At 40.3% G+C, this 15,598-nt stretch overlaps 2 long non-coding RNA genes across 2 annotated transcripts; one reads left to right on the forward strand and one right to left on the reverse strand.

The window, feature by feature from the left end:
• Positions 1-984: 984 nt before the first annotated feature.
• LOC145447798 (uncharacterized) lies at positions 985-1,623 on the reverse strand. The gene is made up of 4 exons (XR_013917709.1): positions 1,431-1,623; positions 1,232-1,355; positions 1,110-1,173; positions 985-1,056 (listed from the first exon to the last, which is right to left on the reverse strand). It is a non-coding gene; the product is annotated as an uncharacterized LOC145447798 (long non-coding RNA).
• Positions 1,624-11,588: 9,965 nt separating this feature from the next.
• Positions 11,589-14,179, forward strand: LOC145447846 (uncharacterized). The gene is made up of 2 exons (XR_013917728.1): positions 11,589-13,952; positions 14,023-14,179. It is a non-coding gene; the product is annotated as an uncharacterized LOC145447846 (long non-coding RNA).
• Positions 14,180-15,598: the final 1,419 nt, after the last annotated feature.

Consider the following 15,598-nt stretch of genomic DNA (forward strand, 5'->3'; position numbering starts at 1 on the left):
AGATGAAATAGGTAGTGTAACGAAAGAATGGTATAACAACAACAACGGGAGATTTGACAAAACGAGAGCGTTAAAGGTCAACTGCATCTTCAAAAAGACTTTGCATCTTCAAAAAGACTTTCCCTTATTTCGTACATTATGTGGTTAGGAACATGGATAAAATAATAAAAATTGCGAATACTCAATAGTTTGGTCGTAATTTAATTTACAAATAGAAAAGCCATAAAACGGAAACGAAATCACTCAACCATGAAATGACGTCATGTAACTGACACGACAAGTCCTGGTAAACAGAAAGGTATACATTTTGGTCAGTTATAGGGATTGAGTATACACTTTTTGCTGTGAATTTGGGTCTTTTAGCGTGGTCATGAAAGCTGTAAAGAAGATCAGCAGGCGTCGAGGTAGATGTCATGTAGCGTATGGTTGATACTCTCACACGTACTGCCGGTTCTCCAACAGGGGTTAAACCCGCTTAAACGCCAACACGCCAAACGCCACCCTGCGGCTGAGTCTCTACGTGGCGTCTGGCGTCTGAACGTGTTGAAACGCGGACTGGCGGCTGAATCGCTACATGGCGTCGGGCGTGTGAACGTGTTGAAACGCAGACTGGCGGCTGAATTGCTACATGGCGTCTGGCGTGTGAACGTGTTGTGACGCAGACTGGCGGATGAAGTGCTATATGGCGTCCAACATTTTAGGACGCTGTACTGCAACATGGCGTTCGGGAATTTTGTGACGCCGCGTTAGATATCGGAATTAATCATGAACTGAACCACAATTTCGTATTTCTTTCTAATTAGAGATATCATTCTATTGCCAGGATTTACGAAATCAGTAATCCTAATAATTAAAAACAACTGCATAGCTCCGGTTACCCCTGGCTAGTCTCTGCTGCCCCTCCTTACACTCGCATGGAGATGAACGAGTATTCAAGTAACTATATTCAAATTATTCTGCAGTGAAACAAGCACAAGAAAAATGACCAGTTTGTAGCTGTTGCCCTGGGTAACAACAATCCTGGTATGTCCGCGGGTCCCAGCCGTCACATGCAACCTATAAAATACTTGGATCATTATACTGGACAAATCAACTTTTCAAATCCATACCCAATCCGTGATCATTGCATTTGACTTCTTCATTTATTGCAATAATTTGCCAATTCTCCGTCATCTGTACAGAAAATAGCTTGAAATTATTATTATTTTGCATGTGATATGGAGTAACATACCGGTCTCATCAAGTAGAAGTTGGCCATAGTACTTTCGGTACTCTTCACAAGCTCGTGCAGAATGATCGAACTGTAGATCTATATCAGGAATTGATGCCCCACTTGTGCAGTAGAGTTCAGCAGCCTAGTGAGAGTAGGGTACAAATCATTTATTTGATTCGAGCCATACTACATAATTATACATGAAAGTATCAAATACCTTCAAAGCAAGTACTCCACAATTATATCCATCTTTTTGTACATCAGTCCTGTCCAATTCAGTCCTTGGACTTGTCACAAACTTTCTTTTGGAGTACTTGCGTTGAAATTGGCTGAGTAAAATAGAAATGAGATACGACCCGTGAATAGCATCACACTAACTCACCGAAACTTCGTTAAAATATCCTTGTACCAGTGCTCCTGGCCTATTAAAATGTCAAACTCCGAATTGAGAGGGCAAAGGATACCCCTGAACTTAGTATTTCAAGGATACCCCTGAACTTAGTATTTCATCCACACATGCTGCAAATACAATTACAATTACTTTAAGAAGAAGAATTTCAAACTGAGTATTGGATAAATTGATATTTTGGCGTTTGCCATCTGCTGCAGTGGATGTAACGGGGTGCATCTAACTTGTATATGTCGATGCGTGGCGTCGGGTATATCAGCTATGCAGCCGCCACGGGCTGCGTCTAATTTGTGCATGTCGATTGTCGCCGTTTCGAGTCTGTATGTATATCGTCTGTCCTCTATCGAGATTCCACAGGATGCATCTAATTTGTACATTCCGACGCTTTGCGTCTGGAATATCAACTATTCAGAAGCCACGGGGGCATCTAACTTGTATATGTCGACGCGTGGCGTCGGATATATCAGCTATGCAGCCGCCACGGGCTGCGTCTAATTTGTGCATGTCGATTGTCGCCGTTACGAGTCTGTATGTATATCGTCTATCCTCTTTCGAGATTCCATAGGATGCATCTAATTTCTACATTCCGACGCTTTGCGTCTGGTATATCAACTTGGCGTCGGACATATCAACTAGGCAGACGCCACGGGCTGCGTCTAATTTGTACGTGCTGACGTCTTGCGTCTGATGTAATCTACGTAACTACGTCGCTAGCCAGCTACGTCATGAGATTATGAATAAAAAGGCTAGTTCTACGAAGTGCGAAGGACGGTATGCAAGTAGGCTCTAAAGCAAAATCTCGACAAACCTTGTAAATCTGGCCGGACGGTATGTTCTACAATCTACACGGTTAGCCCAGTGTACTACCTCAATATGATCATGTAGCTTTTGCACAGTTTCAAAACTGATGTCGCATGGACTGCAACTATTTTCTTCAACTGTAACGATTTTGATAAGGTTCGTCAAGTCCTCAGCTAAAGTCATTTCTGCCATTGCTACGAGGAAACTCATCCAGTAACCAAACAAATAACTGTAGCAGCATAGTGTCGATCTCATTTCGCCAGACAGCATTGTTGCGTCACTATGTCACTCTGCAAAACAATTAAAAATTCGAGGCTTATTATGGGGGTTCCGGGGCAACGAACGAAATATAATTTATATTTTTGTAATCAGTGCAGCGTCAGCTTTCAATTGATACCCGTTTCATCAAATTGAATGGTCAGCAAGCCAGTCAAAAATCGCCGTCAATTTGCCTTTGACTAAATGTAACTAAAGTATGACGTAGACCGATTTCATTGAGCCGTGAGATTTACTTGTGTCGACGCCACTGAGCTATATAAACGGTCCGTGGACATATTAGCATGCGACACAATAGCATGCTCATGTGTCCCCATGCTCATGTGTCCCTACGCTCATGTGTTACCATGCTAATGTGTCCCCATGCTGTAGCGTCGCATGCTCAACTGTCGTTTTGCATTGTGTCGCATGCTCATATGTCGGGCAACCATATAAACACCATATAGGACACTATGGTACCAGACATTATTCCTCCATCGAGCAAGATAATATTGCAGCGATAAATCACTTTGATTCACCAGCACCCCCTTCCATCTCGATGAGTAACTTTGCCTATAAATCATATCCTATACACCGGACGCTATGCAACTGGCTATCTACACACGGCACAGCGTCTCGAAATTGCCAGACGCCGAACGCCATGTCGCAGTACGGTGTCCTAAAATGTTGGACGCCAGTCGCCATATAGCACTTCATCCGCCAGTCTGTGTTTCAAGCCAATCACACTCCAGACGCCATGGAGCAATTCAACCGCCAGTCTACGTTTCAACCACTGAGCTATATAAACCTGGCAATAGAATTATATCTCTAATTAGAAAGAAATACAAAATTGTGGTTCAGTTCATGATTCCGATATCTAACGCGGCGTCACAAAATTGCCGAACGCTATGTTGCAGTACAGCGTCCTAAAATGTTGGACGCCATATAGCACTTCATCCGCCAGTCTGCGTCACAACACGTTAACACGCCAGACGCCATGTAGCAATTCAGCCGCCAGTCTGCGTTTCAACACGTTCACACGCCAGACGCCATGTAGCGATCCAGCCGCCAGTCTGCGTTTCAACACGTTCAGACGCCAGACGCCAAGTAGAGACTCAGCCGCAGGGTGGTGTTTGGCGTGTGGCGGGTTGGCGTCTAGCGGGTTTAACTACAGAGACTGTAGGATGGAGTGACGACTGATTTAAATGCCTAATTAATATTCATCCGAAACATATTTTGTTTTCATGGTTTTGCAGCAATTATCTTGTAAAAATGAATATTTATGGTATTATTGCCCATATTACTATAAATATTTTATATTATACTGGTATTAGTGCATTGATATACCGAAATATCTATATAAGTTGAACTACTCTATTTACACTGCGCGCAATAATATTTTCAACTCCCTTTAGATCGGTCACGCTCCGCTTTGCGTAGGGAGCTACCCATTGTTACGTATACCACTATTAATCCAACATGGAATTCAGACGGTGGAAAGTTGAATTTTTGTTGGTTTAATGCATGGTTGTCGATGGGAGTGGGTCGGAGTATTGGAGGATGAATACTTATAACGGACTCTGTTACTAATTGGACGTCCTAATATGTTTGGCCGGATTAGCGAATATCTTGGATACTTGCGTGACGGTCTTGCGTTTGTTGCCGTACGAAGCGATGAATATGCCGGTATATCGCTGAGCAATGCGCCCGGTCGGTGAATACCAGCGATGATTTATGATATAATAGCTATTATAGTGGCGTATTATATGATGATAGAAGATAACAATAAAAGGGCAGGCGATGAAAATGAAACGGAAAAACGGAAATAAAATTCCGAGTATTATGCTTTCACAGAAATTTTGATTCCTTTATAACCGATACTTTTTCGTAAAAGTTATGGCCGAAGAATCATTGTGGGAGGATTGGGAATCCATCACCGAGGAGGAAATTTCCCAATGCTTTGAAGGATTGGATGAGTGGAGTGGAATAAGTTGTGACGTCTGTGAAGCCATATTTCCCACTGTAAGGGAACTCAAGAAGCACGGGAAAGTGCATAAGCTCCCGTCACCAACTGAGCAAATTGACATCGACCGAGTAATCAACATTTTGAAGATTGCTTGCCGTAATTGTCATTCTATTTCCAGGTGTGGACCACGATTTGAGGAATTGGATTTAAATCTTATTGTTCCACTTGTCAAACGCTTGAATGCTGCGTTCTGTGACGTTGGTACTGATGGTATTTATCAATACTACTCCAACATTTGCCAGCAGGGAAGCAAACTTCTTGGACTGCAGCATCAGCTTCTTGCTGCATCTTTGCTCGTGAAGATTGTTGATGCACTTGTTCAAGCTGAGGAAAAAGTTTCCACTGCAAGAATGTCTGGTATCAATAGGAGGGAATGGTATAATATGCAATTCTGTTGAATGTGTGGTGTTAATAATGAAATTTAACAGCATACCAATCAATATTCTAGTTCCGTGTGCCGACCTTCTATATGAATAAATATATCAATTGGAATCGTTTGGTGCATTGGTTTCTTGATCTGAGTGAGAGATACCCCGCATACCTTTATGATTGTGCTACATCTTTCAGGCAAATTTAGCTTAGGCAGAGCTCCCACTTTGAGTTGCTTTCTGGTTTTGAGCTGAATGATATTGCTCTCCTCAAAATGATTTTCGCACATTGCGGCTCTATTATAAATTAAACTGTTAATTCTGTTGAAGTTGAGACAGCTGCTTTATTTACGTCTCCTTATGGAGCAACGTCTTGATACGATCTCCTTTTGAGGGGTCCCTGGTGGAAAGAAGGAGGCTGGCCATTGCTGCGTGCTGCTTCTGGGCCGCTTCATTCCTTAATAGCTCTGGTCTTCGTACCGTGAATAAGGATCTCTTACAAGATTGGTCACTACGCGGATTGTTCACATAGGTACATCCAGGGATGGCGCAGTTGTTGACCATAATTGCCGTGGCGGTTCTATTATTTTTACTGCTAAAGACGCGAAATGTGCAACTGGATATAAGACAATGCGATTTAGCCTAGTGAACAGAAAAGAAACAAGTACAGTCTTCCAATGTAACATAGGCCTAATGCCCGATGAAACAGTGTACGATATTGATCTTTTGAATGTATTGATAATCTTTTCGTCGCTATTTTTCATCCGCTTTACGTGTAGGCTATTCGTTTTTTCATCGGTTGCTTATGCACAGAAAATAGTTTGGTATCGGTATCAGCGGCTTTCAACGGCCACTCAATTATTACCGCATAAAGCCTTATCAATTATAGCATTGTCTACGTGTTTACGGGATTCGGCCGCGGAGAACTTGTCACTGATTAAGGCATTGCGGGAAATTAATTTTAAACGTGTTCTGGGTGGAGGACAGTTGTGAAATTTTTTTAGTGAGAACATATTGATGCTTCCTCGTAACATGCGAAATTTGAACCGTCTAGCCAGAATATTTCCACCCTTTTTCGGCACTCAAATTCGTCCATGCATTTCCGAAATCGCCTATACTTTTACATGTAAAATAGGACAATCGGACTTTCGCGAATGGAATTTTACTACGCAAAGTCAAGCGTGACGGATCTAAACTTAGAACAATGGGTCGTCGCTCCATCCTACAGTCTCTATAGTTTAACCCAGTGTTGCCAATTTAGCGATTTTCGCGCTAGATCTAGCGATTTTTCATCTGGTTTAGCGCCAAAAAATATGGATCTAGCGCTTAGCGATAAATCTAGCGATTTTTGAAAAAGTATTTGGCGATTTTTTAGCGCTTTTTTACCGAAAATAACCAATAAAGATCAGTTTTGGCTGACATAACTTCAAGTTGTGGAGCATTTCTTGCTCCATAAAAATACTTTCGGACGATTTGTCATAGTTGAGTGACTTTGGATAGTAGAGATACGCAACTCCTGGCGGTTACGCATGGGCAAACAGTGTATCTCTTCTTGCTGAGTAGCATAATTGGCAGTGAAATTTAATATAATTGACCACGATCGAAAGATAGTTTTTCGCAGTGATTTCGAAAATACAAAATAAAGTCTTGTCCGGACAATGGAACCATGCACCCCGAAACAGCCTTCAAAGTTTGAAAACCGGCGTTGCTCCAACAATGGCACCGCTGCAACACAATGAACATAACAATGACCAATTTCGTCCAGCGATTGTTCTGATTAATGCCGATTTTCAGGTCGTTCCATTGTCTTGACATGAATTTAATTCGTATTGTTGGAATCAGTGTGACACGAGCTTTCGTTTAGGACCAGAGTAATTACATTTCATACCCCGGGTTGGTCCTCAGATTTTTTTCATAATGTCTCTATACTTATAGTGGCTGGCAAACCCGGTTCATGTCGTGTTGTGTCGGGTCAAGTCGCATGTCGTGTGCACGTGTGTCAAGTCGCATGTCGTGTTCAAGTACTCCAACACAGTTTAGAAAAGAAGTCAAGAGCATTTCCGCGGTACATCGCATCACGTATTTACGAGCAAGGCGCGCGCTTATATAGTGAGCGGGTATGCCTGCACACCTGGTCATCAGTCACGTATAGCGATCATTGCGCAAAGCGATCTGCTTTATCGAAATGCACTGCACGTTTTGTCCCGCTTAGAGATGACTATTATTACTTATTTTGAACTAGAAATATGTTAAGTGACTTTGGTCCTAGACGAGTGAAATATAGCTGAGAAGAATGCATTGAAATAATGGTTCAATTTAACACCTTTAGCAATTAATGTAGATTTAGCGCTATTTTTTAGCGCTTTTTTTTCAATATTTAGCGATATCTAGCGATTTTTGACATCAGTTTTAGCGATTTTCTTCCATCCGGAGTTGGCAACACTGGTTTAACCCCGTCATATTCTTGCAACAAAGAAATTATGGAAAGAAGATGTCAGAGGAATGCTATAAACCTACTAAGTGTCTGGAATCGTTAAGTGGAAATGTATTGTGTCGGCCAGTATTGTAAGAGTGTAACTAACCGTTTCTTCTTGTACTTATATTGTTTTCACTCGAGTACATGTAGAAACAATTATGCCTTGAAAAACTTATGAAGTATAAGTGTACTAGTCTGAAATAAATCCACTTCACTGATTGAAAAAGTAGGGGCTTTACTTACTGAAAATGGAGTCTATGACCACTGACCAGCCTACTTCAGAACGGTTACGTGGCTAACCAGCTTTTTATGGAAAAGGTATACTCTTAGTTTTGAAAATGAAATTCTGTTTGTTTAGTCGTATAAGTCATTTTATTTACTGAATGGGGAGTGTCAGATATCCCTGACTGAACACCTCTGGTAGTCATTACTAGCACTACATCGATTTAGGCTTTATCTTCGAAAACTAGGCTTTATCTTCGAAAACAAGTTTTCAAGGAAGAACAAAAGGTGGTACACGGAAGAGATACACGTTCTCAAACTCAAAATCATTCACTGATGAAGCTGTTTGAGCCGGAAAGCCTGCATGTCATGTCGGCAGCAAAAGTTAAGAGGATAATATCGATGATCCATTAATATATCGTAATCTGTGTAGTTGTAGGCTTACCTCTCAATATGTTGACTTGTAGGCATACCTCTCAATATGTTGACATCTCAGTAGAGATGAAAAGGTACCGCTATCACCATAACAGTTTGAATGTTAGGTACTGTGTAATATTATGGCTGTTCAAAACAACCCTTATCAGATTTCATATGCATTTTTGTAGGATGCAGTTGGCAATCCTTCATTCTAATGAATCATTAAGATACAACATTTGGTACACTGCCTTCAATCTGACAACATTTGGTATACTGGCTTCAATCTGACTGTTACCAAAACTTTGTAATATACTTTTACCTGTTCTAGATTACTTCAATGAAAAAGTTGAAGCACTCATCAAAACAAGATCAGGGACGGCGGAGTTGCCCAATTCTATTAAGATTGTTCATCCTCATGCGACTACTGACGTCTTCAAAATTAGCTGGGACAAAGCTATTGCCAAACACAAGACCTGATATATATTTCTCTCCCTGACACAGTAGTCAGTAGTGGTCCTGATGGATTAGTTATGTTGCATGTATTATTTTCAATAAAACTATTCATTCACAAGGAAGCATTGCAAAATTGAAATCTCTTCATCAAAGTATTGGATGAGAATTTTGATCAGATGGCGGTAACAACGCGCGCAGTAAGGATTCTTCGTTTCGTTGTTTTTACGTGGGATCCACAAGGCCAGCGAACAAAATTTCTCTACGCAGTGTTTCGCAGCTTCCTGAAAAGTGTAATTGTTGCGTTAGGAAATTATTTGGCAGCTCACTCGACGTTTCATTTGAATTAAACTCATTTACTCATGCATCGAATGAGGTGTAATAATTCTGTGGCCATATTCCTGTTGATATCCACAGTAAGTCATGTCCAATGCATCAACATCAGGACACACTGATTGAAATGCTGTGATGCATTCTTCTGTCACTTACTCGGGGGGACCTTCTTGCTGCATAAACTCTCCCTAATATTTATCATAAGCTGACAACCTCCATAGTCCATACTGACACCTGTAATTGATAATACCAAGATTCCTAACTGTAAAGAGGTGATGCACTAACTCACAAATACCACTATAGACAAGCGGCTTACGTTGAACAAGCTATAGGCTGATCATACTATTGATTACTAACCTTCTTCGGTTAGTAATGTATAATCACACGCAAAAGACCTATCGTTATACGAAGCTGCTAGGGGTTCCACTGATGTTAGATGGAGCGAATCAACACCAGAAACGCGTCTGCATTTCCACATTATTTTCGTAGGTAAGTGCAAAAGGTATACTTACATTCGACATCTGAGAACTCAGACTCATTTTCAATATCCCTTGACGAATCCGTTACAAGCAAAACCTCCGCCATCAACTAAAATAATCGCCCTGCGATTGGGAGTACACAAACATCTGCGGTGGTGAGAAGAGATGTCATGTACCTGACGTCACAATGCACATTCTGCTTTTTCGATAAACAACCCAATATTGAGACTTTCAGTCCAAATTACGGCCATTTCCGATTAGTTTGAAATACGTAAAGTCGGCAATTTCGGTATAAAAAATAATTCTGAACATGATTCCGCAAAGTTGTCTATGAAGATGCAGTTGACCTTTAAGCAAAAATGCAATTAGTGCAATACAAATAAGCTATAATATATAGCCAGACACGCAACACTAATGAAATACACGGAGAGAATAGAGTCGGTCCATATCTGCAGCAAAACCATTTTGCTGATTTATACTCCAATAGCCCGTGCCTGTTGAGCCACATTCCCGGCAAGTCACTATATTTTTTATCATACTATCAAAAAAAAACGCATGACTTGTCAGTAAAAAAGTCTCATCCGAGCCCCGACTTGCACTGGCATGTGAACCTGATGAAAGTTCCAATCTTTTTCTCAAAGGATCTTTTCGACTTCGAGGCTTTTTTTTGTCGTATTATTTTTTTCCTTCTGCCAAATGCCTGCCGTGTCGACATCTTCACTCCCACCATCACTAAATAACTATTCCGAATCTCACAATTATATTCTTGGGAACAATTAAAAGTTCAAATATCACACTCTCATAAAATAGTTCGCTACTGGCACTGATCTGAACTAACACAAACACGTGTATTTCCAGATATTTAGACAAAAGTCAATAGCAACATTAGCACGACAGAACAGGAGGGAGTATGGTCGGATTGAAACACTTCTGGTAATTTACTCACTTCAAAATTCTACCCGACTACAGATCTAATTTTGTATATCCTTTTCTTCATGTGAAAAGATAGATTCATGGCCTTTCTTGGGTCGTTGTTGCATTTCAGAACACAACAATCATAGTGTGATCTTCCTGTCACAGTCCACGATCCCGCATCTGCATTCATGTCTGTTATCTCACAGGCAATACAGTATAATAATATATAGTTTATCGTAAAAGTTATTTGCAAGAAATCAACCTGTCCATAGTGTCCATATCAAACATAAAACTGTATTACAGGAATATATTCACTGGAATATATTCACTAACTTAAATTACATAAATATATCCGTTATGAACAGCCATTTTACAAATATATATGCACCATTATCTTTGATATGCCATGATGTTCTCGACTTCTCGCGAGTTGTCACAAACAAGTACCGAAAAACTTCGAAAAACGGCTGGAATCGGCTGTTTTGCGCTAAAAAAGATTCCAAGCTAATAATAAACATGCTATTCATCTTAATTTAGCATCGATACCCTGAACTGCATCATATCGACAACCCACGGAGATAAACAGCGAAACCAACTCCAAAACTGCCATCTGCGCGCACGAAGCAAGATTCACCGACCGCCATCCCTTGACCATAATGGAGGCACTCGTGAGCAAAAATGAAAATCGTGCATTGCCTGACCATGACCATTGACAATCCCAATATTTTGAAAGCTACGCTTCAACGATTACAGATAAGGCTCCTTTTATTACTGTTCCAATTAGTATGACAGGGTCTTGAGTGGCTATTTTAGGCGAGTATTCAAACATATCTAGGGGGTGGTAATTTTTATTATAAATGGATGGTTTCAAACGTCATTTTCGCATACTTCCAGCTTGAAGTCAGTAAAAATGAATACAGGTACGGAAAGAGCTAGTCTCATACTTCACATTTCCGTGATTGGATGCGTCCAGGGGGTCCTCCTACAGCATTAAACGCGCCATTTGTCGGGGTGTTTTGGTGGGTTGATGCCATCTATAACAAACTATTGAACCGGGAGCTACTTATCTGGCCGTATCGTAATTGTCGACGACTCCAACGGTTTTTCTCCTACTAAGGCTGTGATCAGCTCACGGAATCTGCACGCATTTTGTTTGCAGCCGACAGAGCTTTCGTAATTTCTAACATGTAGCTGAAGATTTTCCGATATCAAATATTGAATTACTATCAACATCTTCTATGCATGTTACAGATGTTGTCGTTGTATTGTCTGGTCGATAAAGTATCAACATCAAGGTCATTTAGTATAACGGTTATCGTACCAGCTGTATCACCACACGTCGTCACACATCAGCCAGTCCACGCCGCCTCGTTGAGCTTTTCCGGTCCCAGTTTATCTCAGAATGAGTTTTCATATTACTCAGTAGTATAGTAGTTCAAATAATCGACTCTTCTCCATTCATAGCTACGTTAAATTGTGGTATGTGATAGCTACTTGCATTGCATTGTCGTTGTTTGTGGCCTTTATGCTGTGTTCGAATGCAATAGCTATAAAACTATAACATAGCCTGCGTTATCGTTGTTTGTGGTCGTTATAGTGTTTTCAACTGCAATAGTTATTTACACCAGGTCAATATTCTGTTTTGATTGTAAGCTGCCGAAGGCAGCAAAGCGGTGAAAGCTTTAAAAATGCGCCCGCAAGGTTGCAGTCTAGGGCTTCCGCGAATGGATCCACCAGATTCCTTGTCTGGCTTTAAAGTGAATGTCGCACAACAATTTTATAAACAAGACGTTCTGGTGTTTAACGATAGGATCTTCCTCGGTAAGATGTCATAGGCGGGCTTGACTCTTCCGACAAGAATTCGAAAACTGGATGTTTGGGTGGATATCATGTAACATAAAATCTGGAAATATATCCGATAGAATGTTTTAACAATAATGAAGTACATTACAATATAGCCTCTACCGAATGTAATTAGAAGAATAATCACGTAACATAAAATCTGGAGGCGTTGAGCCGATCGAATGTAAGAGTCACGAAGCAAATTATGATATATTCTGGATGTGATTGAAGGAATAATAATACTATGAACGTAACAGTTAAACGAAGAAAAGTAATATAGCACTATGGATATGACTCAGTAAGCAATTCTACCATAGCACCTCACGTCGTCAGGGGTAGTGAAGGTGTGTGTAGGGCGTTAGCCTCTCCTTTTCTGCAGCGTCTCCTGTTCCGACCACAATTTCCGATTTGCTGCTAGAGAGATAGTCATCAAGCGATTTTACCAACTGCTCGTTTGTAGTTTTCTGTCAAGCTTTGAGCAACGCCGAATATGAATATTGCATCTGTCAAAGAAAAATGCAAAGGTGTGGGGATCGAAAACACATTAACCAGGCAACCTAAAACTACACTCATTCATGCGACAGACTGCCGTAATTGGTCATTTTCATGCAGAATCGATTGGAATTTGGCGGTGAGACTAAACGGAACGAGTAACAAAAATGGATTATGGATTAAGTCCCTAAAATTTTCTAAGTTATCCAAGTATTTAGTACGACATACATAACACGACTCTGGGTATATTGCGAATGAGGTTTGGATATGGTCGAATTAAATATATTGGAGATTGGGAGCGAAACGGGTTTTAGGAAAGGTAAGTTATGTACTGCACGGGTGATTTCATTTTTTAATTTATCTGGAGATCGAAATTATTGGTTGGGTATAAAGGAGGGGCGTAAACCTAAGATATCAGACAGAGTGGAATCAGGAGTGTATGTTGTGAAATTGTGAAAAGCAGTGCGAGGTTTATCGAATTTTTCCGTGGTATTATGGTGTGTGGTAGTGAGGAGGTCATGTATGTCTTGGTAGTAGAGGGTAATTTATTTAGTTGATTTGCTGGACAATTTTGGGTTCTTATATTTTAAATTTAGTATGGTGTCGTGTTTTTCACGAGCCAAATTCAAGTTTTGGTTAGGTTTGTAATATAGAGTAAACGTGATGGGTTGGAGATTTCGAAGGAGTTTTGTTGGTGGGCTGTGGTAATGTCGGTATCGGAATAGGTAAGAAGCAGTGAAATGAAATTAATATAAGTGGGTATGGATAGTTCCGAATAGCTTCTTGATAGTTTTCTTTTCCAAGTTGAGAGTAGAAGACGAAATAGCTTTAGCTTGCGATCACTCTAATGTGAGGGTGGATGTGGGAGGGTCAGGATCGGCTGGGTTTACCAGTGAGAAGGGGAGTGGTGTCGGTTTGGCAAGGGTGTTTGGTTGGCTAGGGCGCACGGTGGCGGAGGCTTCAGAAGTGAGGGTTTTGTAGGGCAAGGGTGATGGTGGGAGAATCGGTATGGTTGTCAAATATATAACTTTGTGTGTTGGTGCCCGTAAATTAAAAAAAATTGTTCTTGTTTTCAGAATATCAGCAGTTGCTTGTATCAGGAAGTGGTGCGCGTGAAAGTCATCTTCTTCGATCTTTTTCGAGTATTCGTTCCGTTGATTGTGTTCAAAAAATTCTTTCAGATTGCCCCAGGTCTCATAAATTTCTTTGCTTGCGTATTTCTATTTGTACGAATTGTAGTTGATCAACAACAGCGTTAAAACATGCTCCGTCTCTTGGCGCAAGCATATTTCTATTTGTACGAATTGTAGTTGATCAACAACAGCGTTAAAACATGCTCCGTCTCTTGGCGCGAAGTGAGTTAAGAACGTGTCTTGTTCCAGATAAAGCTCCTGTCCATTGCTGTGAATAATCTGTAGTATGAATAAGGTTTCAGCGTTTTTTATTCAGTCGTTCTTCGCGCCAATATAATAGTTATCATGCATTGTCGTAAGGAATTTTGTGGTGAGGGTAGAGATATAATTGTAGATGAGTAGTTTACTGGAATGCATGCAGAACGTGCAAGAAGAATAACTTCTTTTATGAGGAAGGTAGCAGGACAATAGTAGGAACTTGACAGACAAGATTTTGTATGTTATCCGTTGGGCTAGTTAGTTAGCCAAGCTAAGAATTGCACAGACTTCTGGGGCTTTTGTACGACACCTCTACTCGGAACCGATGAGGAATCGCATCAGTGGTGGCGCTAGGCGAAACTTCCGGGGGGGCATTTATCCATAAACGCAGCTTCTTGGGTTTTATATATCTTGCATGTGAACCGACTCGGTCAAAATTTTGGGAATGTTTATGCTGTATGTAACTGTTTACTATAATTACTGTTTACTATACAGTCAATCAAAGTCAACAGCCAACTATGTCATTCAAGATGTGATTTTCATGCGTGAAAGTTGTCACAAATAGATTGGCAATGGAAACTCAAAAGGAAAAACTTCATACTTTATGAAGTAAACGTTGACAGGATTGCAATGATTCGAGTCGTGATATTTTGGTGACTCGACTTAGCTCAGATCAAAATATAAAAATAGGATTGACATTTTACTCAATTACAACCCTGAATGAGGACCAAGAGCTAATCGATCACTAAGGTGCAGAGATGAGCATGGACTAGGATTAGGTTTTGAAAAAACAGGATTTGTGAAATTTAGTCGGATTTGGATTGGATTAGACATTTTTTTCAGAACGGATTAGGATTTGGATTGGATTTATGTATTTTCTGGGAGATTGAAATGACGTGTCGCAAATGGCGACAAACTTTATTCAGACCAGTTATTAATGTACTTATAGTTACTAGGTTATCCTGAATCAAGTGAATCGTTGGTTGTGAAAGAAAATTTTCGAATCCCTCCATTGCATAAATTAGTTTTTTTCTGAATTTCCAGTTGGAATCGGATTAGGATTGGACATGAACTTGAATATGAAAAAGTTATGGATTTGGATTTGGATTTGAAGGTTCGGATTTGGATTGGATTAGGACATAGAAATTTCAAATCCGCTCATCTCTGCTAAGGTGACCACTGACCAAACAATGAATTTGGAATGAAGACGGAAGTAACGTAAATCAATACAAAAATAACATTAAGACGTCAGTAACGCAAATCAATCCAGAATTATGATACGAGAGCCTTCCGTATCGTCGAAATATGATAAGATAAACACTACGACAGGAAGTTCCAAGTAAATAAATTTGATCGATAATTAAATATTATTTCTTTTTCATCATTGGGGTGGAGATTGAGTTTGCATATTAGTGATATTGTTCGAGGTAACCAAGAGTAGATGAAGGATATGTACCAACTGATATCAAATTTGAATGGCCAATTTCGAAACATATCCGACTTGCTACG

This window comes from Botryllus schlosseri, chromosome 10, assembly GCF_051294905.1.
Source record: "Botryllus schlosseri isolate E-star chromosome 10, Bs_hap1, whole genome shotgun sequence".
Classification (NCBI taxonomy): domain Eukaryota; kingdom Metazoa; phylum Chordata; class Ascidiacea; order Stolidobranchia; family Styelidae; genus Botryllus; species Botryllus schlosseri.